This window comes from Balaenoptera ricei, chromosome 13 (assembly GCF_028023285.1).
Source record: "Balaenoptera ricei isolate mBalRic1 chromosome 13, mBalRic1.hap2, whole genome shotgun sequence".
In the NCBI taxonomy this organism is placed as follows: Eukaryota; Metazoa; Chordata; class Mammalia; order Artiodactyla; family Balaenopteridae; genus Balaenoptera; species Balaenoptera ricei.
In genome coordinates, this window is record NC_082651.1 from 80,625,978 (window position 1) to 80,643,792 (window position 17,815).

Sequence of the window (17,815 nt, forward strand, 5' to 3'; positions counted from 1 at the left end):
TTGCCTTAGACCACATTTAGCGTTATATTGAAGTCCGTGCAAGACTTCTCAGAAAGCATATGCAAATGAGGCCTTTCTGGTCCCCACTTATGGCCCCTAGGAGACTCTGAGTAGTGACTGCCCTAGAAAGACTCAGGCAGGAAGAAGGTACTTCCCCAGTTGCATGTGTGCGCGTGTGTGTATGCGTGTGTGTGTGTGTGTGTGTGTGTGTGTGTGTGTGTGTTTAAGCCGGATACATTCCAGAGATAAGTTGACCAGTGCTATTATTCAGAAATATCTTTATGAGTCAGAACAGAAGTTACCTCTGGTAGGAATGTTAGTTGGGTCTGGAAAGGAGGAACAGGACAGCTTTGCTCGCTTCCTCTTCTGGGTCTAAGATCTGCATGAGGAGAGGCAGCTCAGATTGGGCTTTGTGTTGAGAAACAGAGGTCCAAGGATGGCCCTGCTATGGCCGGCTCTGTGACCTGGGCCAAGTCCCTTGATATCTCCAGGCCCCTGCTTTCTTATCTGCCACCGAGAGGCTGGACTGAACATAGGCCCTGTCATAGGGCAAGGGATGCACAAAAGCCCTAAAGGGGGAAACTCTTTCCCCACCACTCCTCTATCCGGCATGAGTCTCCTGCCAGGCATCTTCAAGTCCCACATGAAAACACATCTCTCCCACCCTCCTATCCTGAGGACCCAGAAACCCAGGGGGCTATTCAGACCCCAGCATGAGCTTCCCCCCTCCTGCCCCCACCCCAGGCCAGAGGCTCTAGGAAGGCTTCCTCCACTTCTAATCTGGTCAGAGCGTGGGACCCATCAGCCTGGCCCCAGGATTTGCCCAGCATGTAGAGGAAGGGGGAGGAGAAGCCTGAAGCCTGGATGGACCCTGCCCTCAGGCAGTTCACAATCTAGCTGAGAAAAATAAAGAGAACACACACAATAGTGGAGGCATGAAGCAACAACAATGGTGACACCTATAAAAACCTTTAATAGGGCTTCCCCTGTACCAGACAGTGTTTTAATTGTCATATATATTAACTCAGTTAATATTCACAACAACTCTATGAGGTAGTTACAATCATCCCCATTCAACAGATGAGGAAGACTGAAGTCAAGAGAGGTAAATTCACCCAAGATTCCAGAGCAAAAGAGAAACAGAGTTGGAATTTGAACACGTGCATTCAGGCACCAGACTCGTGGTATAGAAGGCGCTAATGAATCTTCCCCCTAGCTCTGCATGGAATCATGACAAACCATCTCTACACACTTAGACACTCCACCCACCAGGGTGTCATCTGATCCTCTCAACAGCCTATGCGGTAGCCAGGACCCCCATTATTGGCCCTATTTTGCAGATTAAGAAACTGAGGTTCAGGAAAGGTAAGCCATGGGCTCAAGGTCACACCCACCTTGCATGCAGAGCAGGGTGTACCCAAGTCTTCAGACTCCCATGTGCCAGGCCTTTGCTTTTCTCCTTCACATGCTGGGTCTGTAGCGGATACAAGAGGAGCTCAGAGAATGACCAAGAGCAGGAGGCCTTGTTGCTTGATCCAGGGCTCCTTCCAGCACTGTTGAATCTCTGTCGTTTGGCAGGCCTAGCACCCACGCCCCGTTCTGGTAGGAGGACCCTGATTTTCCTTTGGGGGAACCTCCACTTCCCCATTGATCCTAACCTTTGAGCTCTAGGGATAGACTCAGGATACATGAGTCTGGCCAAACCAAACACCCACTTCCCTGGCCACAGTTACTGTTTCAGGGTGTGCTGATGACCCAAGACTGGCCTTTGAGAGTCAGACCTGAGGCCTTGGCTGAAACCCTTGGGAAAAACATACTCTCTTTCCAACTGGGAGACCATGCTCTTCACAGGGGAGAGACTGTGAGGCATAAAGCCAACCCAGAGGGCAGCAGGGCCAAGCGACGGAGAACAACAGGTTTCTGATGACTTTGTTGGGTCTCCTGGACCCCAGCTTGCCTAAAGTGGTTGTGTTCCTGGATTTCCCATCCTATGGCAAGAGATTCCCTTTTCTATTGGAGCCAATTTGAGTTGGGTATCTGTCAATTGCAAATAAAAGAGTCCACCAGTGAGCCCATAAACAGCACCTACTGTTAGCACTTACCGTTTGCTAGACATTTCAAAAATAAACGATGCCAAGTAAGAAAGTGGCTGGCCTCAAAGAATTTGGAATCTGGTGAGGGATGAGAAAGATTCTCAAACAACTTTAAAACAAGTCAGAGCGCAAGGCACCCCTAAACGCCACAAGGCAGCCACCAGTGTTCTCTGGCTAATGCGGAGGTGAGAACATATCAGGTGGAACACCTGAGCAAAGCCCTCACGAAGGTGGTGGCAGTGACATTGGCTTCAGGAGTCTGATGAGATGCTGACACGTGAAGGCGGGGGAGGTTGCAGAGCAGACAGCATTAGGAAGAGCCCAGGTTCAGGGAAGTCGGCGTATGTAGGGGCAAGAATCAAGTGATGGGGTTGACTAGGTCCAGGGGCATGGCCTAAATTTTATAGTCTGGGTGGGTGGGGGTGAGGAGAGGACGGTCCTGAGCTATTTCAAATACCTGAAGGCATTCCCTGTGGAAAAAGAGCTAAGCCTACTTGGTATGGCCCCAAAGGACGAGGCTAGGGCTAAAGGGAGGATACTGGTGCCGGGGGGAGGCAGAGTTGACCTCAGCCTAAGGAAGGCAATATCATGTCAATTTCATGGGCAGTTTGGGGAAAATGTTCAAAAAGAGGCCAGAACCTGGTAGGTGTTATAAAGGGGATTCAGAAACCAGAGGGGATGGGCTTCCCTGGTGGCGCAGTGGTTGAGAATCTGCCTGCCAATGCAGGGGACACGGGTTCGAGCCCTGGTCTGGGAAGATCCCACATGCCGCGGAGCAACTGGGCCCGTGAGCCACAACTACTGAGCCTGAGCGTCTGGAGCCTCTGCTCCGCAACAAGAGAGGCCGCGATAGTGACAGGCCCACGCACCGCGATGAAGAGTGACCCCCACTCGCCGCAACTGGAGAAAGCCCTCACACAGAAACGAAGACCCAACACAGCCAAAAATAAACATAATAAATAAATAATAAATAAAAATTAAAAAAAAAAAAAAAAAAAAAAAAGAAACCAGAGGGGAGTCTGAATCAGCTGACACTGACCATTCTGTGAGCGCTGAGCCAGACTTGGAAATCTGTGGCTAACATTGGAGGGGTTTGGATTTCATTCCAAAGGCAACGCTAATACACACCAACTTGAGGAGTGAGAAAAGGATACAGGTGCGTTGATGGGGTCAGAGCTGCACCTGTATCTATGAATTTCCTTTATAAACACACAATTTGGGAAATTTTAGTATGGATGGGATTGTAGGTGATGCCCAGGAAATTTTTTTTTTTTTTTTGGTTAGGTAAGATACTGGCATTCACTCACGTAAGATAATAGTCATATTTTTTAGATGCATACTGAAAAACATGGGGATTAAATGACATAACGTTTGCATTTTGATTTAGAATATTTAAGCAACAAAAGGGGGGAAGCATATGTATTTTTTCACACACATATATGTATATGTGTGTCTATATATACTAGACACATATACAAAGTTAGCAAATACAATGAACAGAAGATGCCAGACACAAAGCGATACTGATTGTGTTGTTCCATTATATAATTTTTAAAAGGCAAAACGAATCTATGATGTTAGAAGTCATTACAGGTCAGGCAGAGTGGAGGGCATGAGGGCTGAGTTCTGTTTCTTGGCTGGGTCAGGCTTACAGGTGTGTTCACGCTGTGAAAACTCAGTGAGTTGTGCACACAAATTTGTATACTTGACTGGATGTATGTTGTATACGTCAATAAATTTACCCTAAAATGCCACCCCTACACACATGCCCACGCACACGCACGTGTGCATGAGTGGGAGAGAGATCTGAATTGTGATATATATGTGAGAGGGAGAACGATCTGAAGCACATATGATCCTCCACCGATAATTTCTTAGAAGACGCAATGTGAGCTACGGCCTCAAGCCTGAGTTTTCCAAACAAGTTTGAATGGTACCCTCAGGGGGAAGTTGTTTTGTTTGTATTTGCCTTACTCAAGAGACACAAATCATGGGCTACAGCCAGAGAATAAAAATCTAGCTTTACGCTGATCACCCTGGTACAGGATGGAAGGCAGGGGGAAGAGCCCAGCGTGGAGACTGACAGGAGAGAGGTGGGGGGGACCGCAGTGGGCAAGGGCCTGGGAGGGCAGCGTCCACGTTCAATGCTCCCACCCCCGCCCCCTCCGGGCAGTCCCCAGCACACCAACCGTCTGGGGCGTGCTCATGTGGAGAGGGCAGATGTGCACAGACTCACAGACACCCCAAGTACGACACTCACAGAGGGGGCAGGCGCTGCCAGAACCCCTACTGAGCACCCCCTGGGTGTCAGCACACCCCACCCCGGCACCCCTGTGGATCAGCTACTGTGGGTCACTGAGCGCATGGGCTGCACACCCGCACCCCTAAAGACACACAGAGCCCAAGGAGCGGTGGCCCTGTTATCTGCACAATGAGCACATCATGCGATTGCCTGCCTCGGGCAAGGAAACACTTGAGAGGTAGGGGATGTTCCTGGAAGGAAGAATGGGAGGGAGGGAGAGAGGGAGGGAAAGAGGGAGGAAAGAAGGAAGAAAGAAAGGAAGGAGGCAGGGAAGAAGGGACACCACTGGTTTTTCTTTTGAGGCAACTGAGATGTTTCAACAGCCCTAGGTGTGTAGGCGAAAGACAAGGTTTGAGTTCTGGCTCTGCTACTCAGAGCTGCAAACCCCTGACAAAATCATTTCATCTCTATACACCTCGTTCACTCATCTGCAAAGTGGGGCAGAGAATGCTGATTTGTGCACAGCTCAATGCTCAGAAAGGGCCATGGGCTTAGATGAGAGGGGCCTAGGTTCCAATCCTGGCTCTGCTGCCTGAGAGCCAGGGGACCTTGGGCAGTTACTGAACCCCTCCAAGCCTCACTTTCCTCCCTTGTGATGTGGTGACGATAATAACACCAAGACCTCAGGGCCATGGTGAGGATTATGCATGTATGCATTCATCTAAATATCCGTCCACTGTCTATTTATTTATACTCTGCTTATTCCCCAAAGGATTTCTGTAGCTATGGGGAAGATTCAGTGAAACAACACAGGAAGGGCCTGACACAGGGTTGGCTGAGAGCACTGCATCCCTTTCTCTGCCTATCTCACAGGGTTGGGTTGAGGCTCCAGTGGGATAATGTTTCTGAAAATGTCTTGCAAACTAGGGAATTCGATACACATGACAGCTAGAGAAAGTGGAAAAGAAAGGAAGGATTTGGGGAAGCTGAGGCAGGAATGGACATCCAGCCACCTCACAGAGGAAGAGCTTGGGTTCTTGGAGCACTGAGGGTGCCCACCCACCAGCTAGGGGCCCATGTGCTTAATACATAAAGCAACTCTAGGAGGAGCCGTGGCTACAGGGTCCTGTAATGTCAGAGCTAGAAGGAACATGAGAGATCATAGGGTACAACCCCACCTCCTTACCCCATTTTACACATGTGGAAACCGAGGCTCAGAGAGGGAAACGGGCTTGCCTCAGATCATCCAGGGCAGCAGAGGCAGAGCTGGGACCAGACTCATTTCCTGATGCAAAGTGCAGAGCACCATTTCCACTGCCCCATGAACCTGGTACGTTTCTCCTCACTCTGGTCTGGGGCACTCCGAAGCAGGTCTGCAGGAGCCTCACTTCCTGGGGTGAATTCTGGTAGCTTAAGGCAGGAAGGTTTGCTCCTTCCCCTGGTAAGTGTGCCTGGGGCCCCACCCGGATGACACACCCAGGGGCTCCTGAGCAGTGACTATAGCCAATGAATATAACCTACAGCCAAGAGCAAACATAGAGCCTTATTGTTAGGGACATCGATTGCTGCACTGGGTTGGGCATTTATTTATTATCACATCTATTTCTTTTCATCAACAGAAGGCAAACATTCCCCACCCCAGTAACTGCAAGGCTACTACGTGTACCAGAGGATGGCTGATGTCCCTTGAGGCTGGGTTGGGAGCAGAACGAACCTACTTACATGGTCCTTCCATCCGATCCAATTCAGGCAAGGGTAGGAGGGACTCAGGACCGACCTACGGGAGAACTGCCCACACCATCAGGACCCGGAGGCTGCATCACTAAATACTATCAAAAGCTGGGGGGTGGGATTGGGAGCCAGAGCTTGTTCTATTCCTCACTTTGCCTCTCAACTTTTGGCAAGATACTAAACCTCCGCCTTGGTGTGCTCACCTGTAAAATATTAGGGGCTGAAAGGATTAAACAGAATACATGTGAAAGCAGCTAGCATAGTGCCTGATATATGGGTGCTCAATAAATAGTCCTGGATCTGTGTCTGAGAGCATGGTGAACCCGTATCCGCAGACGAAACTGTCAGGCCACAGCGGCTCCTTACATTACAAGGTGGATCTGAGCTGGGTTGCCCGTTCTGGGGGAGGACAGTAGCCTGGCCGTAATCTCGCTTGGCGCCAGGGAAATAAACCTGGTGGCCTTCTCAGTCTATGCCAGTCTCCTTATTTAGCTTTCGTGTCAACGTTCCCATCTTTCTCTTGGGCCCAGAGTTGGAGCCGTGCACCTCCACCCATCCCGCCCTCAGGCTCTCTCTCTCCTCTCCGCTTGGGACACACCTTCAGGCCCTTCTCTTCCCCCACCAGCCCTGTCTTTCCCTTGGGAGGTCCAGGTTTCTTCTTGTTCCCATTTCAGAAGATCCAACTTCTCTGGGCTTTTTTTCCCCCCAGCAAATGTAGGAGGGATTTCGTTGGGACCTTCAGCGGAAAGCTTTGGGAGAGGCAAGTTCCGAGGTAGCTTTGTCTAACGAGGGAGGGCCGGGCAGGTAGAGTCTGAGGTGGACGTGAAGTTTGGATCTGAGGGATGTGGGGAGCAGGTCCTGTGGGGCAGAGCAGCGGAAATGCTCTTTCCTCCGTGGCTTCCTCCCAAAGGCCCCCAGCAGGCCCGGGGCCCTTGGGAGGAGGCCTTCACCCGCAGCCTTGCCCAGGCTGTCTGCGGCTTGGGGGAAGGGCTTCTCATTTTCCAGATTCTTGACTCTCATCTTGTAATGGATCATTTGTTACTTCCAGCAAAACGCCTGGCAACAGCTCTGGGGATGGGAACCAAAGACTCGAACTCAGCTGTTTGGTTTGACCTCAACAGACTGTGAAAGCTGGAAAGGGTGCCCAGGCATCACAGAGATGGGTCCTCCTGCCAAAGCAGCACAGAAGTTCTGCGGGGTGATCAAAGAAAATGGTAGTCGATAAAACGACTCTATTTTCAAATAAGTTTGGAAAAGACTGACTTCAGTGGGTTTCTCTACTCAGGACTTCTCACGGGCTTTTGTAGGCCAGTGCAAATTACGAATATCCAGGATGCATTTTCCAAAAGCGTCCCTTGGAAATAGTGATTCAGCCAGCCCTTTGGCATTATGGTGAGGAAACCGAGGCACAAGGTTCTAGGGACAGAGCCACCAGTGAGTCAAGGTCTCCTGACCTCAGGGTCTATGCACTGTCTCTGACACCAGGATTAAGCTGGCTCATCTTTTTCTGATTTTGTTTTTGCATTGTAATCGGGGGCAGGAGGTAGTGGGAATAGAGTTTATTTATTTAGGTGTATTTTATGTGCTCTGAAGGACAGAACTAGGGCCAGTGGGTAGAGGTTCCTGTTGAGTGGAATTTCAACTCCACCCAAGTTAAGAACTTTAAAATAATTAGACCTGTCTGGACGCGAACTGAGCCAACCCATGAGGTAACGAGTTTCCCATCACTGGAGGGGTCCAACCCATGGCTGACTGACCGCTGGGTGGGGTAACAGATGGCTCCCAAAAGATATGTCCAGGTCCACATCCCCGGAACCTAGGAATGTGGTCTTATTTGGAAAAAGGGTCTTTGCAGATGTGATGAAATTAAGTATTTCAACATGAGGAGGTCATCCTAGATTATCTGGATGGACCCTAAATCCAGTGACAAGTGTCCTTATAAGAGTGAGGCAGAGGGAGATCACACACACAGAGGAGAAGCCGATGTGAAGACAGGGCAGAGACGGGTGCGCTAAGGCTACAGAACACCGCAGCTGCCAGGGCCTGGAAGAGGCCCTGCCCACACCTTGATTTTGGACTTCAGGGCTCCAGAACTGTGAGAGAATAAATTTCTGTCATTTTAGGCCAGCAAGTTTGTGGTAATTTGTTGCAGTAGCCACAGGATAAGGGTTAGGGATGCTGGCAAGGGGAGATAAGCACAGATGGGCGAGGGAGGCTTCCCCGAATGACCCTCGGGCCTCTCCTGACCCTCTGCCCAGCGGTCATCATGCCTCCAGGACACCTGTGATTCGGGGATTGGAAAGCTGTGCCAGGATTTCCCATCTGTCCTGGGAAGGGGAAGCCATCAGGGTCTAAGGCCTGAGTTAGGAAAAGCCAGTGGGGACAGCTTAGTGGCCGAACCCTGGCTGGTGCTCCCCACGGCCCCCAGCAAAGGCCCCCACTTTGGTGTCTTCAGCAGAGTGTCCCTTAAATTCAAAGAACCTACAAGCATCTCTACTAAGTGATCAGATGGCCTGTCAGATGGGGGCCCACGGGAGCTTCTGCGTCAACCAAGCAGGGTCTGCCCTTGGGTCCCCTGCCTCAGTGACAGAAATCAGTTCCCCCCAACACACACACACACACACACACACACACACACACACGGAAGGAGGGCCAGGCACGCATTCCGAGGACAGCCTGTTCCCTCACTGCTCCACGCATGCACGTCTACACGCACGCAGGGGCCCTGTGGCAACTGCCTCTCTGCTCCCGAGACAAGTGATAACACGCCTGCCGGCCCATCTCTTCTTGCTTCAGTCCCTGGCAGACTAAGACCCAACCCAAGTTGCAGGGCACAGCAGGATTAATTGCCAGGTAAAGGAGGAGGCTGTGGTTTGACTGTCTCAGCAACAATCTGGGGAGACCTGGGGACAGGAGAGAGGGGGACTGAGGCCAGTGCCCCCCCACAAAGCACCTGACTGCCCCCAAGACCCGCAGCCACCTGCAAAGCCAGTGTCGGCTGCTTTGTCCCTACAGCCGGCAGCCCAGCCCGTCGGGCACCTCCTGGCTGGCTGCTGCCTGCCTCCTTGCGGAGCAGGATGAGCTTTGCCCACCTGGGTGAGCCAGGCTGGGTGCTGGGCAGGAGCCCCAACCCTGGCACACCTGTGCGTGTGGCGGCCTGGCTCACACAGAGCCCAGCTGGCCTTGGGGGTGAGGACGGTTCCCCCTTGCCCAGCTGCAGTCACAACAGGACGCCCAGCTCCCCACTAGCTCCCACCCCACACACCCAGGGACCCGGGATCTGGTCTTGGAGGTGGCCTCGCTTTACTTCCTGGTTCCCTCTTTCCACTTTCCAAATCCTCTACAGACTTACCCCAAACACGAGAGGGAACATGGCATTCTCCCCTCTCTAGGTTAGAAATGTTTTTGTAACTGCGCCCGCGGGCTCTGTAAATGTTTGCTTGCAGGCTTGTTTTGCTCAGCTGGGCCAGGGATGGGCTGAAGCCACCCCCCTCAGCACCCCACCCTGCCCCCACCCCGTCCTCGATTGCCTTCTACCCCTCCTGTCACCACCCTAATTTCAGGCTCAACTGTGCGCGTTTAGGGCTTAATTAAACTCTTGTCTTGCTTTCAGAAGAGACATTTTCTGCCCCAGGGAGTTGCTACCGAGCTTTGTGAGGAAGGCAGGTCTGAGCAGGCTCTCAGGTGACGACCTGCCTGGTGGGAGAAAGAACATCGCCTCCTAGAAGCTGCGGAGCTGTGGCCAAAGGGGAACCAGCAGGGCAGGAGGTGGGAGGCAGGGAGGCCCCAGCCTCGGCAGTGAGGCCGCCCCCAGGCACGGGGGGCGACCTCACTGCCTCCGCAGCAGCCATTGCGTGCAGCACTCAATTATCGCAGGTCACGCTGTCCAGGTCACACTGTTCCCGTGCCCGCCCTGCCCTGCCCTGCCCAGCCAGCGGCAGCCTCCAGCGCCTCCCGCCCACTGCTGGCCGCACCCTGGACTCACCATCCGAGATTTCTCCCTCGGGGCCAACGCCCCACCCCCAATCCAAGGGGCCTCTGGAAGAGGAAAAGGGCCCAGCGAGTGGGCTCTGTGATCCAGGCCCTCAAACCAAGTCAGACCTGCCCAACACTGGTTCCAGGAGGGACTCTGTGGTATGGAACTTTCTAGAGAAGTGTGTCTCAGGGAGAGGCCTGGGTCTGCCCCTTACTACTTAGGTGTCCTTGAGATTACTTCATCTTTCTGAGCCTCAGTTTCCTCATCTGTAGATTGGGAGTGCTCATATACCTCTCCCGTGGGTGGGGAGGGGAATTGAAAGAGACAACACAGGAGAGAAAGCATTTTGTTAACTTGGGTAAAAGGCTGTACAAATATTAGGTAGTATTTCTATCAACATTAAGCAGGCAGTGAGCAAAACCACTGCTGGAGCTGCATTCCCACCTCCACCCCCCAGCCCTGCCGAATATCACTCCATGGTCCTCTCCCCACCCCGCGCCCTGCCCCCGACCCGTTCTACCCTGTGAGCACCGTGTCCCCTGCACGGCCCCCCACCCCTGCCCCCATCTCCTCCATTTCTTTCCTCCAGCCTTCAAAACCCCCTCAGGCGTTCCCCACAGACGTTACCAACAGGGAAACTGAGGCAAGGAGCAAGAAGGCCCTTGTCCAGACCACACAGCTTGTTTGTGGGGGCCAGGGGTCGGAGCCTGGTCTCCAGACACCCTGCTCGGGCCCAGAGCTCCCACCACTGTCACTGGGATGAACCTGCTTTCTAACAAACTCTTTGGGCTCCTGTGAGGCAATCATTAAAAACAGATAAGATTCTGGGGAGTGTGGCTCTGAGTCAGGGTCTCGGGGACTGTCAGAGCTGGGAGGGACCCCAGAGGTCTCCTAGGTCAACCCCCTTGGAGAACTGGGCCCCAGAGAGGGGCCCTAGCTGGCCAGTCACACGCCCTGGCCTCAAACTCTCCCTGGCCTGTTCCGGTGGGAAGGGACACCCTCAGCCCTCTGTCCCAGGAAGCCCGGTCCTCCCCAGAGGGTCCCCCAGGCAGGACATGGGAGGCCGCCCTAGAGGCCTGGAGGGAAGCGCATGGGCCACCGTCCCCAGCTGATCCCAGGTCAGCCCAGGTGACCATGCTGTTTCCATCTTCTGAAAGCTTCCCTGTGGGATGACAAAGAGCCCTGGACAGGAGGCTTTTCATCTTCCCCTGGGAGGACCTGGGTGCTGCCTCGGAGCACTTCAAAGCCCGTCCCGCCGTGGTCTCATTCAGCCTCGCCTGAGCGCTGGGGCTGGGAGGCAGTCAGGGCTGGGGGACTCTGAGGACTTGAGGGTGGTGGGGGAAGGGAGAGGTTGTCGAAGAACATGACTCGTCCAAGGTCACACCACTGAGCGAGTAACTTTTCCTCTGTGTACCTCAGTTTCCCCATCTCATGCTCCCCAGATGGCTTGTGGCCCATATTGTTGACAGTGAAAGCACCAGCATGTTGCTTGGTCCATGGTAGGTGAGCATAAATGGTGGCTTCTTCAACAAGCCAGTTATCTCACTTGTGAAATGGGAGCAATATGCCTACCTCACGGGTGGGGTGTGATCAAATAACACAAGTGCCTTGTACAGGGCCTTGGCACACACCAGGCGCCCTGTCAATGTTACTGCTCTTCCCAAATCGCTGGACCAAGCTACCAAAACCCATGCCTATGGACTTCCTCCTATGTTCCCAAGTGTCCCCAGAACTCAGTGGTCCAGACTCCCCTGGCAGCCACTCCAGGGCCCTGGCAGGTGGGAGGCTCTGCCGCTGTCCCATCAGCCTCATTGCAGGGCTGGGCTGGAGCCCACATTTTCTGAGCCTTTCCCAGGGGCGGGGAGGCTGTGAGTTCTAGCCCTCATGGCACTGCTGACTTACTGTGTGGCCTCAAGCCAACCTCTTGGATTCTCTCAGTTTCCCCATCAGTAAAATCAGGCTAATGACCATCAGCCTCCTGCACTGGGGTGTAGTGAGAATTAATTAAGGTTTGTAAGAGGCTTTGAGATCCATGGATGAAAGGCCCTGGAGAAGGGCAGAGTGTTATTATCCATTATTAGTACTGTTATATTCCATCCAAAGATCTCACAGTCTCTTACAGATGGTAATTAGTACCTTGCAGGGGTGTTTTGAGGGTGATTAGTCCCATTTCACATTTGGGAAAACCAAGGCACAGAGAGAAGTTAAGTCAGAGCAGGATGGAAAAGGGAAGAGCTGGCCCAGCATTCCTAGAATCTATTGCCACCCTGGCTCTTGTATCCTCAGCCCCCAGGGTACACTTGAGCATCTTCCTTAGGACCAATCGGTCAGGGTCCACGAGGGGCTGGTGAGGTGCCTCCTCACCTGTTCCCTTGATTCTTCCCTCGGGGAAGCCCATCCCCAGTCTGGCTGGGCTGCAGAAGCTGGCGCTGAGGGGCCTGGAAGAAAAGCCGTAGCAGGATATAAAAGCAGAGGGCACGACAGGACAGGGAGAGTGGAGACCCAGGGCAGCCCACTGCTTTGGGGTGCTGGGCACAGATGCTCCCTTTCACGCTTAGCTGCCCAAACTCCTCTTGTCGCCTTGAGGGTGGGATCATATCAAGTTCCGGTGAACCAACGCCAGTCCAGGCTTCCAAGCTCTCTCTCCAAGGGCATTCAAGAAGGTGAAGAAGCATGAGGCTCTAAGACTGACGAGGTGGGTGTTTCTGGGCTGTCAGTCCATTGAGGACTCATTGGACTAGAGAGCCCCCCGCCTGCCTTTTCTGGGGGAGGCCCATTTGTTTCCTGGAGACGATCAGGAGCCCCCGGTGCTTGTGGCTGGCTCTCCGGTGCCCTGCTATGTGGATATGGTGCCCCAGAGCTGGTAGTTTGAAGGCAGGTTGCACTAGTTTGCAGAATAAGCCATGATTTTAAGTACGTAAAGTAAAATCAGTGCTTTAATGTAGCAAGCTACAGAGGTGTTCCACAGCAAACCCAGCCTCAGAGCGTGCATCCCCATCAGGGCTGCCATACTGCACAGCTGCAGGCATCTGTCCTGCCCCTCAGCCCCACTCCCTGGGAACCAGAGCGCCGAATGCGGGACACTGATATTCAGGGACATGCTGTAAATGTTTCATACCAAGCTCTCAGAAAACAAAACAAAACCAAGAAACTTGACATGTAGTGTTTGCCAATTTCAGTGGTATAAATACTACGGCTGACTTCAAGCTACTGATGCGACATCAACCAGCTCGCCCAATTCTCGAAACTCTGACAGTCGGCTCTCTTAAGCTGGTTGGCGCCAGCTCCTGCACACTGCCCTCCCTTGAGACCATTTCCCCAAGGAGAGAGGGAGCTAATTGATACCATAGGGAGGGAACTGGGAGGTCCCTCTCACCCAAAGTAGTTCCTTCATTGATTGTTTTGTCACCAGAAATTCCTATGAAACCTTCAGTTCCAATAGAGCCCTGACATAGATGGAGAGGAGGAGGACTGAGGTGCCTGCTCCGGGGATTGTATTTGTAGGGCTCGTTCCCTGGGTGTTTCCTTGAGAAGTGGCAGCAAGCTGCTAAGGAAATGGGCATAAGATGGGCAGGTTTTGTGAAGGGATGGAATTATAAGGGGTACAGGTAACTGTCAAAGTGAGAGGCCTCAGGATAGAGGCTCTGGCTGGGAACCTGAAGCACAGCAATTTTGAGACTCCCCTGCCTCCAACTAACCAATAAGGGGCACAAGAAGCCTTTTGAAATGACCTATACTATTCAAAGAAATGAGAGAAGCTACTGCATCCGTGAAATAAGAACAAGATGATATTTTAAAAGGTGACACTGGAAAATAAAAGAGCTCTTTGAAAGTAACCTGATAGAAAACCTTAAAAAAATCTAACAGAAAAGTCAGAAGATAAAGTCGAGAAACTTTCCCAGAAAATTGAGTAAAAAGGCAAAAAATTAGGAAAGAGGAAAAGTAAAAGATAAAGAGAATTAGAGAGTGGATCCAAGAGTTCCAACATTTGCTTGTAAATAATCTCAGAAAAAGATAATGGAGAAATTTAAGGGGAGAAATAATCAAAGAAATAACCATACAAAAAAATTTCCCAGCACTGATAAAATGGGTGACCAATATGAAAGGACCTACCAAATGCCTAACACGATAGTTGAGAAAAGACCTACACCAAGGACCATCGTTGTCAAATTTCAGAATGGAGAGAAATAAAAGAACCTAAAAACTTCCAGGGTGGAAAAAAAAGCAGGTCACACGCAGAGGATCAGGAATTCAAATGAACCCAGACTTCTCAAGAAAGCAAAACGACAAGGGAGCTATGTTTTTAAAATTATGAAGGAAAACAATCTTTAACCAATACATGGTTAAACTAAAAACTAAGTGTGAGGATAGAAAAATATATACAATAACTAGATATGCAAAATCTTCAGACATGCAAAATCTCAAAAAAAGTTCACCTCCTATGAATCCTTTCACTGGAAGCTGTTATTTGAGGTACTTTCCCCCAAAACAAGGTGAAAAGGGGAAGAGCTAGGAAACCAGGAATGGAAACAGGTGAGTGGTGAAGAGACATCTCAGATGATAGCTGTGTCACAGTCGTAGAGAACAATCTATCCAGACCAGAGCCTAAGGCCTCTAGGAGGGTGTCCGTCCCGTGGGTGATAAATCACAGACCTGACCTGTTACCCACGGCACTGTAGTGAGGGGGGTTTTACTCTCTGTCTCAAGGTTAGATGAACCATATTGCAGTGTGTTAAGAATAAATGCTAAGGATGGATGAAAAGATGTTAAGGGAATTAAGAGAGACCCTTCATGATGTCCTATAATTTCTCTGCAAAACTGGAGTTAGGTCATCTGACAAAAGGGGAGGGAGAGAGAGACAGATGGGAGGCTGAGCCAATGGCGAAAGTTTAGAGATTCTGTGTCAGGAATGAAGGGGGCAGCTAACCAGGAGCAAAAGTGCTCCTGAGCATTGGGTACCACACATTTGCACCTCTCAGCAGAGCCGTGTGGGAGCTGTCTGCACCATGACTGGGTGTGAGGTTTATTCACTGATCATTTATTTTGAAAAAACTTCAAACCTATAGAAACATTCCAAGAACAATACAAAGAACTTCTATATCCCCTTCATCCAGATTCTCTGATAAACATTTTGCCACATTTCTGCTCTCTCTCTCTCTATTTGTGCCCCTGTCTCTCTCTCCCTCTCTCTTCATAAATATATATAGATCTGCCTTTTTCCCCCTGAACCACTTGATAAGAACTTGTAGACAGGTTGCCCCATGACCCCAAAATACTCCAGTTTGTACTTCCCCCAAACAACGCCCTCTCCTCATTACTATCATTCAACCCTCCAAATTAGGAAATCAAAATTAGTTTCAAGCCATCCTTTAATCCATGGACCCCATCCAAGTTTCTCCAACTGTCCCAACAATGCCTCATTTGCCTTTCTGGTCCAGGATCCAAGTCAGGATTCTGAGTGGCATTTAGTTGTCATGCCTCATTAGTTTCCTTCAATCTGGAACAGGTCCATCCTTCCCTGTCTTTCACGACCTTGACAGTCTTAAAGAGTACAGGCCATTCAGTCTGAGGATGTCCCCCAGTGTGGATCTTCCCAGTGTTTCCTTGTGTTCACTCTCAGGATGTGCACTCTTGGCAAGAATACCACAGAAATGCTGCTGTGCTCATGTCAGGACATCACATCTGGGCATGTGTTACTGACCTGTCCCACCAACAGTGATGTTAACCTTGATCACCAGGTCAGGTTGGTGCCTGCCAGGTCTCTCCATCATCAACTCACCATCTTTTTCTTTGTCTTTGATAAGTATGCGGTGGGGAGATACTCCAAGACTACACCAATATCCTGTTCCTCGTCAAATCTCCGCCCACCAGCCTTAGCATCCTTTGATGACTCCAGCCTTATTCAACAACTAGGAAGGTTGCCAAATGGTGAATATCTATTTCCATCACTCGTTCTATACATATAGTTGGCATTCTACTGTAAGGAAGAGTTTTCCATTCTCCATCATTTATTCATTTATTCCCTTATATCAGTATAGACTCACGGATTCTTATTTTAATCCAAAGGTTGTAATCTGTTACCATCACTATTTATTTTGATGCTCAAATTGTCCCAGATTTAGCCTTCAGGCAGATTCCTGTGTCATTTTGACATGTCCCCATTATTCTTTGACTGTTTCCTTAGTTTCTGGCACAAAAAGATGTTTTAAACTCATCTTGTATTTTTCCTGTTCTAGCCCTGGGATCGGCTATCAGCTCTGGTTCCTTTTAGTGGAGAATGATATTTTTTTAAAACTAAGAAGTGGGCTCGTGATGGCTTATTGCTACTGGGTTATCATTGCCTCTAGGCAATTGCCTCTAACCAATAGCATTGATTGTCTGTTCCAGAATAATGTTAAAGAACAGTGGCAAATCCTGGCACCCTCTTCTTATGCCTGACTTTCATAGCAATATCCCTGATGTTTCAACATCATGCATGGCGCTGTCTATTGGTTTGACATAGATATTTTAAAACCACATTAAAGAAGGATCCTTCTATTTCAATTTTACTAGGAGTTTATTTTTTTAAAGCAGGTATGGATATTGAATTTTATAAAATATATTTTTTGGCATCCATCTCAATGGCCAAGTTGTTTTTCCTCTTTTGATATATTAATATGAGTCATTGTATAAAATTTAGCAGTATTAAACCACATCTCTTTCTCTGAATAAAGTCTATTTGGTCAGGATGTACTTTTTAGAATATAATGCTTAATTCAATGTGTTAATATTTTATTTCAGAATTATGTATCAATATTCATAAGTGAGAAGAGCCTGGCATTCCCTTTTTTTCTTGTCTTGGTTGGATGTCTTGGTGGGGTGGAAACAGGATGCAGGTGAATGTGCAACAGAAATGAGGGCTCCTGGAGTTAAGGAGGAAAGGAAGGTGGGCAAGTGGGAGAAAAGAAGGTAGAGGGGGTCCCTGGAAGGCATACAGGAGACATAGATGCACAGCAAGTTGAAGTGCATTCTGAATGGGAATTTGAAAGAATGGAGCCCTTTCCAGTGAGGTCAAGTCTCAGATTTTGGCCAGGGGGGTAGCTTGCTGAAGAAAAGCTATAAGTCATGGGGCTTGGAAACGTCAAGAAACTGTGAGGCAAGGATCTGAATGGACTGCGCACCTGACTGTTGAAATCTCCCCAAGTGGAAGCCAAGGAGCTGGCAGAGTCAGTGACAAGGCCAGTGGGGTCATGACCTGGAGGTTGATGGAGATTGCCACAGTGGGGAGGGGCAGGTGGCCTGGCTGGCTGAGAAGACCCCAAGGGGGAGGTGACTTCTTTTTCTTCTTAATAAGGGTGAAATAGCTCGACACATGACCAGCAGTTCAGAGCTGGGGGAGTGCTGTCCTGTCCTCTCCTGGGCTCAGGTAAGGAGGTGAGAGAGGAGAGTTGACAGCCTGAGAGGCCAGGCGTCAGGGCAAGCAGAATTCGGTTGGCCAGAACTGCTGTTGAGGGAGGGGCGGCTTTTCTAATCTCAACTTGAGGACCAATTCAATTGAATGAGTTAATGGATGTGCCTGGCACAAAGGAAGCCCAGCAGAGTCACTATCATTATTATTTGTATTAAGTAATTAAATGTCTTTAAGTGATGCTAAAAGGCATTTGCAGACATTGCCCAAGAAATGTGATTGACACGTTCTATTTACAGGCAGAACTGGTTATCTTCCCCACACCCCCACCCCATCCTCCCTTTCCCTTTCTCATTTCCAGACAGCCTTTGGCATCAGCCAATCCC